Source organism: Panthera uncia, chromosome E1 (genome assembly GCF_023721935.1).
Source record: "Panthera uncia isolate 11264 chromosome E1, Puncia_PCG_1.0, whole genome shotgun sequence".
Lineage (NCBI taxonomy): Eukaryota > Metazoa > Chordata > Mammalia > Carnivora > Felidae > Panthera > Panthera uncia.
The window spans coordinates 50,659,750-50,670,556 of record NC_064814.1 but is presented as its reverse complement, the minus strand read 5'-3'; positions in this window follow the sequence as shown (position 1 = coordinate 50,670,556).

Genomic DNA, 10,807 nt, shown 5'->3' with positions numbered 1-10,807 from the left:
TACATATCTATCCATCCATCATATCTATCTATCTATCTATCTATCTATCTACATATCTATCCATCCATCATATCTATCTATCTATCTATCTATCTATCTATCTACATATCTATCCATCCATCATATCTATCTATCTATCTATCTATCTATCCATCTATCTACCTACCTATCTATCTACATATCTATCCATCCATCATATCTATCTATCTATCTATCTATCTATCTATCATCTATATCTATCTACCTATCTATCATCTACCTGTATTTATCTGTCAGTATCCTTTCTTTGATATATGATTCTCATCGAACAAAATGCATAGTTCAGGGAGTTTCGACAAACATTTGACAAACACATGCATCCATGTGGCCACCGTCTTGGTCAAGGTAACTTCCATCACTCCTGGAAGTTTCCTTATGGCCCTTTTCAAGCAATGCACACTGCTTTTTTGATTGATAGCACTATAGGTTAGTTTTATGACTCTGGGACTTTATGTAAATTGAATTATATGATATGATTTTTATATCTTGTATTTATATATATATATATATATATATAGGCTGGATTCTTTGCTCAGCGTGTTTTTGAGACGTATACATGTTGTAACACATATTAATGGCTCATTTTTTTTTCTTTCTTTTTTTTAATCACTGAGTAGTATTCCTTTGTATTCCATCTGTTAGTGGACATGTGGGTTTTTTTCCAGTTTGGGGATGCTATCAATAATTCATCTCTGAATATTCTTATGGAAGCCCCTTTTCTGTGGATATGCAATTTTCCCCTTCATTTCTCTCATCTATGAAACGGGGGGGGGGCCCAAAATAATATCTACCTTTTACCATCTTCTAAGGGTTAAATGAAAACATGCCTTGAATTCATAACATGAGCCTCAGCACATAACAAATTCTTAAAATTAATTCTATCTATTATTGTTTCCCAAGGGTAACTGACATACAACTTCACTAGGTACCCAGAGAGAGTTAAGAGCTAACTCTCTCATTTGTCTACAAACAAAAAAAAAAACTAAAGCGCATCATTTCAGACCGTCCTTTACTCGCGATCATTTGAACTATACGGATACTTACACATTTGAATTATCTGGATAATGTCCACAGCTCAAATTCAAAGGTATTGAATTTTGGGTTAAACTCAAGTCACGCAAACACGTGCAAAGTTGAAGGGCGTGCAAAGCCAGTAATTGAGAGAACCTGTTTATAAGAAGAACTAATACCAGCCTCATACAAGAAGCTCAGATAATTTTCTAGACTTAAAACGAATCTTATGGGATAATGTTTTGATAAGTTGAGTTGAAGTGAATTAGGGCCATGTGGGAGTATATCTTCCATAAAAGGGACGTGAATGTTTAAATCTAATGGAAAAAAGATGCTTGTGGCAAATGCATTTAAAGCTCTGATAAACTCACAACTTGTAACCCTCGCATAAACACAAAGGCTGATACTGCTCAATTTCTCCCCAGTGACTAGAATGCGCCCTCTCACCTGCCCCTTCACTCATGGAGACAGGATGAAAACATACATCCTGGGTTGGCAGGAGACTTTAGGGTGACATATTTCACCCTGTGGGTGACTTTTCAATCATGTGCCTCTGTCACTGTATCTACTCAATACTCTCAACATTTCATATATTTTTTTAACAACTATTTATTTATTGAGAGGCAGAGAGAGATAGAGCGTGAGGAGGGGAGGGAGAGGGGCAGAGAGACAGGGAGAAGCAGAATCTGAAGCAGGCCCCAGCTCTGAGGTGTCAGCATAGAGCCTGACACGGGGCTCGAACTCACAGACCGTGAGATCATGACCTGAGCCGAAGTCAGACGCTTAACCAATTGAGCCACCCAGGCGCCCCTCAACATTTCACATTCTAATGTGTCCCATGTGCCCTTTATGCCAGCAGGTTCTCTGAGGCAGGCAGGCTAGTAGGGAAGGCAGGCTACCATTTCTTTAACTACTTCTGGGATGCCCCTGTTGAAAAGAATTGCAGAAACTTACATTGTTCAGTCTTGCATCCATTGCCTTGTTCTCGACTGAAAATTACTGGAAAAACCTGTTCTACATACAGATGACTGAATGGGTTAAATGGGGCTTAATAAAAGTGAAAAAAAATTTTATTAACTAAAAAACATGTTTGTTTTATACCTAACACAGATATTTAGGTTTGTTTCCCCTATTATATCATTATAAGTAAATCTCTTGACAAATAAAGCATTTCTCTGTGTGTCCTATTACAGCCCTTGTCTTTCGGATTCAGAATTAGGGGAGTCAAATTGTATGGACATGTTAAGGCTCCCGGTGCATATTACCAACTTGCCTTAAAGTGCTTGCACTGGTTTCCACTTCCGTAACCAGTGCAGGATGGATATCACATATCAAAGGCAACGACTCTTAGAGTAAGAACATCTTGGCTCATCCGGTGACTGGAAATCATTTGGCATTGTTTTTAGTTTCTACTTCCCTGCTGATTTGCTCTTCGTGTTTATGGGTCATCCCACCTATAACATTAACATTTAGAAAGCCACCAATTTGTTCGACAAGTGTGTATGAAAGTCCTAGTATGATAGCCAGAGAGCGAAAGCAACTTAGTGGCCATCAACGGATGACGAACAGGTGGTATATCCACACAACAGACTATTATTCGGCCCTAAAAATTGATGAGGCACTGATACACATTACAGCATGGGTGTATCTGATAAGCATTATGCCAAGCGGAAGAAGCCAGTGAGTTACAAAAGGTCACATGTCATGATTCCATTTATTTTTTTTAACTTTTTTTCAATGTTTATTTCTGAGAGAGAGAGACAGAGAGACAGAGCATGAGTGGGGAAGGGTAGAGAGAGAGGGAGACACAGAATCGGAAGCAGGCTCCAGGCTCTGAGCTGTCAGCACAGAGCCCGATGCAGGACTCGAACCCACAAACCCTGAGATCATGACCAAAGCCGAAGTCGGATGCCCAACCGACTTAGTCACCCAGGAACGCCCCATGATTCCATTCATATGGACTATACAGAAAAGGCAAATCCATAGAAACAGAAAGTAAACTAGTCATTTCCATGGCCTGTGGGAAGAGGGCACTGGGGAGTTTCTACTAATGGGTAAGGGGTTTATTTATGGCGTGATGAAAATGTTCTGGAATTGGATGGTGGAAATGGCCGCATAACTTTGTGAATATAGTAAAAACCAGTGAGCACTATAAAACATGAATTTTGTAGTATGTGAATTATTTATCAATGCTTAAAAATTACGTACCAGGCATTAGGAAGGTTTTGGGGGATACCAGATGGAAAAGAGGTAGCCTATAATTCATTGGAGGAAGAGACCTGATTGTATAAGGGCACAGAAAAGTGCATGTAACTAGGTCTTGCGCTATTTTATTTATTAATTTTTTTTAATATTTATTTTTGAGAGAGAGAGAGAGAGAGAGAGAGAGAACATGAGCAGGGGAGAAGCAGACACAGAATGGGAAGCAGGCGCCAGGCCCTGAGCTGTCAGCACAGAGTCCCATGCGGGGTTTGAACCCACAAGCCATGAGATCATGACCTGAGCAGAAGTCAGATGCTTAATCAACTGAGCCACCCAGGCGCCTCAGGCCTTGTGCTATTTTAAAGGTCAAACAACCTCTCCAGACTGGCTTGTGGAAGGACAGCTAGAGGCAGGGATATCCTTTGTGGATTTTCCATGGATTCTGTGATTGGGGTTCTGTCTCCTTTGGGAACCAGGACTTCCGGTTTGGGGTTCTAACTTTGTTTCCTTTGGGAACCAGGACTTCCGGTTTTGTTTCCCTTGAGTTAGTTCATTGGAAGGTGACCAAATCTTCCTTGCATAGTGGGCTATGTTCTACATTTAGGAAATCTTCATTTTTGTGCCCCTTTTCTTATTATTTACAGTATGATGTCAAACTAAGGAACACCTCCTTGACAGCATCTTTGTGCCTCAGCGCCTTAGTCAGGGACTGAAAATAGTCGTTCTATCAATATTGTTTAAACTTTACTCAAAATATAAATAATTCGGGGCACCCGGCTGGCTCAGTGGGAAGAGCATGTGATTCTTGATCTCAGGGTTGTAAGTCTGAGTCCCACGTTGGGTGTTGAGATTACTTAAAAAACTAAATTCTTGGGGCACCTGGATGGCTCAGTCGGCTAAGCGTCCGACTTCAGCTCAGGTCATCGAGCCCCGCTTCGGGCTCTGTGCTGATGGCTCAGAGCCTGGAGCCTGCTTCGGGTTCTGCGTCTCCCTGTCTCTCTACCCCTCCCATGCTTGTGCTCTCTCTCTGTCTCTCAAAACTAAATAAGTGTTTAAAAAAGTATTTAAAAAAGACTAAATTCTTAAAAAAGATAATAGAATAAATAAATAAATAAATAAATAAATAAATAATTCATCCACCACTTAATCTGTTTTCTCAGTAAATGCAAAATAACTTTGGCCAAGTGATTATTTTTTAAAATTTTGTTTCATTTCATGCAGTTCTCTTGCCCACGAGTCCTGCCTTAATGCTAATGATGTTGAACATGTGCCATGATCTGGCAGATGGGAAGGATTAGGTCCAGCTGCGTTTCCCAAGTAGCTCAGAGACAGGGCTGGATTAAGAGATGGTGGGGTTGATGCTCAGACCTGGGTTTAGTCTTCATTCCCGTCTACTCCCCCTACTCTTCAAGAAATTGCGTAGGTAGATTTCACCCTCGTTGTCTATTTCACAGAACTCCTTGTAAAGATCAAATGAAAACTAAACATGGCATATCTTGCAGAACAGCATGCATTCCGGAAGCTGGGTCGTCCTTGACGCCATCATCATCATCATCATCATCATCAATGTCTCATTCTCATACATACTTTGACAGGTGCAAATTTCTTTCAGTCGTTCAAGCAGGACGGCAGAGATTGAGACAAGTGTAGAGAATTATTTTCTCTTATTTCTCAAACAGATACCGGTTAAGGTAATATTGGTCGCCTTCTTGGGTTATGGCTAAAGAGAAATACTGCCCTGAGCTCATTTGCTTAAATTATACAGTAAAATATGGAGGCGAACAGAGTGGTTTTTATTTCTGGGTGGATTGATCGTGTGTTGGGCTGATTTATCTGAATGTACCGCAGCTAGGCGATGCTGTAACCTCTAGGTAGGGTACATCTCATTATTTTGTAGTGCCCCATGAAGGTTTTCTGGAAAATGAGACTGAGTTATGGCTGGTCCTGGCAGGCAGTGTCATTTTTATTTGCTGTCAGTGAGTGCTGGAGAGTGAAGAGTCACAAGGGCACTATATTTTGTGTCATAAGAGATTGCCCCGTGATAAATGATCACTACACAGCGATTGGAGACCGAACTAATCAGTCACTGGAGGGTGGTATTGACATGCACCCATCACCCTGGCAGCCAGGCAGCAGGGAGAGGGCTAAAAGAACCTCTACGTTACAGCTTCTTTTTAAGAGCAAACCATTACCTTGTGATGGAAGGAGGGGAGGCAACAGTTTCTGCTATCACCTTTGAACCTTTAGTTGGGTGACCTGACATCTCCTAGACTGTTTGTGGAAGACGAATTCCATGAGGCTAATACCACCGTATGGAGATGGTCGAACAAATGAGGAACAGAACCGAGAACATCTGGCGTCTTGGCCCAACTGGAGGGGATGGTCTATTGGACATGGCGGGGGTTCTGGGCTGCACTTCTAGAGTCTGGTTAGAAACCCTGTTTTCACGTAGTTTCTCCAAGTCGGTAGAAAGATGCTCCCTAGAGATCAACAGACGACGGGCCAGTGGCAAGTGGCTCTATGGGAATTGGATTTGGCATTTCTTTTCTACTGAGGCTGCAGGTTACAGATGCTTTGGGCTTTTTGGATCCACAACATCACCAACCTTCCTCTAAGTTGGTGTTTGTAATTCTTCTATTACAGAGTCATTTCTTTGTGAACGCGGTTTCTCTATTTCTGCCTGAAAATGCAAATGCTGATGATTTAATTAAAATGATAAGTTTTCTTGCAGGAGGAGAGAGAGAATCTGAGGTCTCGAAAGCAAAGAACATAAAAGTAGACAGAGGGATGGTGTGAAAAAGAGATGGAAGGAGTGGAGGGCCCCCAACCCACTCTGCTCTCTTTCCATTTCTTTCCATGCCTTCCAGCTGAGGCTGCCCAGATTCTTTCCACTGGAAGAAGATGGATCCACAGGTGTGACCTACTTGGGGCCGGAGGATAATTGGGGGTAGATCTGAGCAGCTCCCACTTTCCCAGCCACACCCTGGAAAGGACAGCAGGCGGGTACAAGCTGGCCTCACCCTCTCTAAATGTTGCCTTCCAGAAGGAGGAAAGAAATGGGCACCATGGATCAAAGGGAACCTCCCTTGTTTGTTTCACTTAAGGTAATGGAGCAGTTCCCACACCCTACACAGAGCCGCTCTGAGTTCTTAATTCCTTAACCGGCATGACCCTCTTTCAAGGATTAGAGCCGAGCAGACGAAAGGCTGTCCCCATTTCAGAGTAGACACTGGAATCAGGAGAGTTGTTGTTCTGGCCTTTGTTTGATTAGATTACGAAATGTGTATTCGTCTTACACAAATGAGAAAGAAAAAAAATCATTTAAATTAACTAACCACCACTTTAAAATAAATACGATTGCTGTTTTGATGATTAACCTTTAGAACTTTCTCTTTGTGTGGGTACACATGTACTTTTTCAAAAATAGACTATTTTACAGTGTACTTTGCAACATGATTCTGTCCCTTATTTTATATATATACTATATGTATATCCATACCTTATTATATACCCATGTATATATGTACCCATACTATATATCTATCTATCTATCCATACCTTAGTATGTACCTATATATATATATATATATACACACCCGTGCTATATATATATATATATACACACACCTTATTATATACATATATAGACCCATATATATATTATACATACACCCATACGGTGTGTGTGTGTGTGTGTGTGTGTGTGTGTATAGGTACATAGGTATATATATACACACATACACACACGCTGTATGGGTATCCATACACCCATATGTATGTATATACCCATACCTTATTATATACATACATATATAAGCCCATACTGTATGTATGTGTGTGAATATGGGCTTATATATGTATATATATAATAAGGTATGGGTATATACATACATATGGGTGTATGGATACCCATACAGCGTGTGTGTATGTGTATTATATATATACACCTATGTACCTATATATATATACACACACACACACACCCCGTATGGGTGTATGTATAATATATATATGGGTCTATATATGTATATAATAAGGTGTGTATAAATATATATATATTTATATATATATAGCACGGGTGTGTGTATATATATATATATATATAGGTACATAGTAAGGTATGGATAGATAGATATACAGTATGGGTACATATATACATGGGTATATAATAAGGTATGGATATACATATAGTATATATATATACTATATATATATATATATATATACATACCATATATATATATATATACACATACACACACACCCATACTGTATATATATATATATATATATATACACCCATATATATTTATATACCCATACCTTATTATAGACATACATATATATATGCCCATACTGTATGTTTGTGTGTGTATATATATGTACCCATGTCTATATGGGTACCTTAGTATATACCCATATATATATATATATATACCCATACTGTATGTGTATATATATATATATACACCCCCATACCTTATTATATACATATATATGCCCATACTGTATATATACATATATATACACCTTAAAGTATACCCATATATATATATATATATACCCATACTGTGTGTGTATATACACACACACACATATATATACACACACATACCTATACCTTATTATATACATATATATGCCCATACTGTATATATATGTATACACACACCTTATTGTATACCTATATATATATATATATACCCATACTCTGTGTGTGTGTATATATATATGTATATATATGTATATGTATACACACACACACACACATATACACACCCACATACCTATACCTTATTATATACATATATATGCCCATACTGTATATATACATATATACACACATGCCTTATTATATACCCATATATATATGTGTGTGAAATACATATCAGCACCATCTTAATAAGATACCCATCACACCTTGATTTTAACTTAAGTGATTTAGTTAATGAGTTTCACATTATTGAACAATTAGGTGTCTCTCCTTCCTCCCTCCCTCCCTCCCTCCCTCTCTTCCTCTCATCTATCTGTATCTGTGCAGCCACATAGCTATCCGTTGTTATTGCACACTGAGCTGCAGGAACACTCTTGAACATACATTGTCTGGGCACATGAATATAAGTTAGATGATGATGGGCACATCATTATTATTTCTCTGGAAATGAGGTTCCTAGATAAATGATACATTGAAGCTCCCTAACATATAACACATGTTTTCCATTCCATTCAGGAGAGTAGCAGTGACCCCTCCCTTAGAGTTTAGGACAGTGGTTTTCAACCCTCCCTACTCATTGAAATCATCTGTGGAGATGTTAGATAATATCAATGCCTGGGCTGTACCACAGATGAATTATAGCAACGTTTCCAGGGGAGGGGCCCAGGCACCAATATGTGCAAAACGCTCTCCAGGTGACCCTAACACACAGCCAGGGCTAAGAAGTCACTGGTCCAGGGGCGCCTGGGTGGCTCAGTCGGTTGAGCGCCCGACTTCGCCCCAGGTTGCGATCTCACGGTGCGTGAGTTCGAGCCCCCTCATCGGGCTCTCTGTTGTCAGGACAGAGCCTGCTTCAGATCCTCTTTCCCCTCTCTCTCTGCCCCTTCCCCACTCGCGTGCTCTCACTCCCTCTTAAAAATAATAAAAGAATAAAAAATTTAAAAACATCTGTATTTCTCCTTTAACTGAATTCCGTCAGTGTATGCTTTCTGTCTCTGCAGGCTTGGTCGTTAGGTACGTACCCCCGAATAAGCCTTACGTCTTCCTGATGGGTTATTCTTTTTATCATTTTGGAATATTTCTCTCAATCACCGGTGACACTCTATGTTTGAGAGCTTAATATATAGCCAAGCCAGTCTTCTTATGCTATCTGTTTGCATTGTACACCCAATTTCCACCCATTTATTTCCACCCTAACCATGGCTTGGGGTGTTTCTTGTAAACACTATGTAGCTGGGGCTTGCTGTTTTAGCCATTCTGACAAACTCCGACTTTCAGTGGGAGTTGATCAACACCTACCACCTTATTATTTGTTTTCTGTTTCACCTTCTCTGCTTTACGGTTTCTCTGTTCCTCCTTCACAACTTCTTATGGGTTATTTGAATGCATCTTTAATATTCCATTTTCAGGGCACCTGGGAGGCTCAGGTTGATTAAGTGTTTGACTCTTGATTTTGGCTCAGGGTTGTGGGATCAAGCCCTGCAGCAGGCTCCACACATGGAGTCTGCTTGGGATTCTCTCTCTCTCTCTCTCTCTCTTGTAAAATACATAAATAAACATTAAAAAAATATTGCATTTTAATTTATGTATAAGCTGTTCAACGATTGCATTTTACATCATATTTTTGGTAGTTATTTGTGGGATTACACTATACATCTTTGATTTTGCTCAGTTTCTTTGGAATGAGTATGGTTCCCCTTCTCCAACTGATATGAAACTAAGGCACCGAGAGGTGCAGGGCCCTTCACCGAGCTATTAGCGAAGGCTGAAAGCTAAGAGCATGTTACGGTGCACTTTGCTGGATCCACTGAAAGGGGGAGGTCAGAGCTGATTGGTTGGGTGACCGGAGGCTGGGCTGGAAGGTAAACTTCGATCTCTGATCCGGAGAAAGCTTGTCCTTCATTGGCACTTGCACGGAGATTGTAGACAGATAACAGCACCTCTCTGGCTAACGCAGTTCCTTTTATTGGTTCTTACGGGGCTGAGTGTTGCATTTGATGAGAATGTATCTTCTCTCCTTTGCAAATGTCAGTGCCTGATCCGTAGCTCTCATTTTTGAAGTTCATAGATAGAACACTTATTGTTGGCAGTGGAAGCTAATAAAAATCCTCCAGGCAAGTTCGGGCGTTTATTATGGGAATCATATTTAAGTCCCCCTTCTTGAAACACGGTTTCCTCTGTGGGTCGTCTTCTCCCGGGCGAGGGGGATACAGTTTAGGCATAAGGGCTTATAGCAGGATCTTAGTAACAAGAGGTCAATCCTGCCATTTCAATTAGCACTTAGCTAATTCCAGCCCTGGTTTCCTTCCTCAGGGGAACAATACAACTTGTTCTAGAAAGGTCTGTGGACTCAAAGTATCCCCGTGGACAGCAGAGAGCCTGCGTCTTCCTGGGGCTTTGCTACTTAAGAGGGTCAGAAGCACTCCCTGTGGCTGCTGGAATTCTACCCAGTTTGCGGGCTATCCTTCTGTCTGCCATTACTACTCAGGAAGTTTCATAGAAAGCTGTGTCTGTGGTATATACAGTTTCCCCAGTATTTTTCCCCTGGGCTGTGGTTAATGCCCTTGAAAGCCATGAAATATGAAAAAAAAAAAAAAAGCCAGATAAAATAACAAACATGCACCTTCAGAATGCACCAAATGGATTGCAGTCAGTCTTGGCGATACTTTTGCAATATTGAATTCGCTTTAATCGCTGATAGAACATTAAGTGAATTGTAAGCACCGCTGTTCATGCAGGTGATTTGGGTCTTTAGAGTGGACTACGGGGGCACGTGGTAGCATGGGTGCGTCCACCACGAGCAGGTCGTGGGCCAGTCACGTTTCTCGGGGCTCTCGTGTC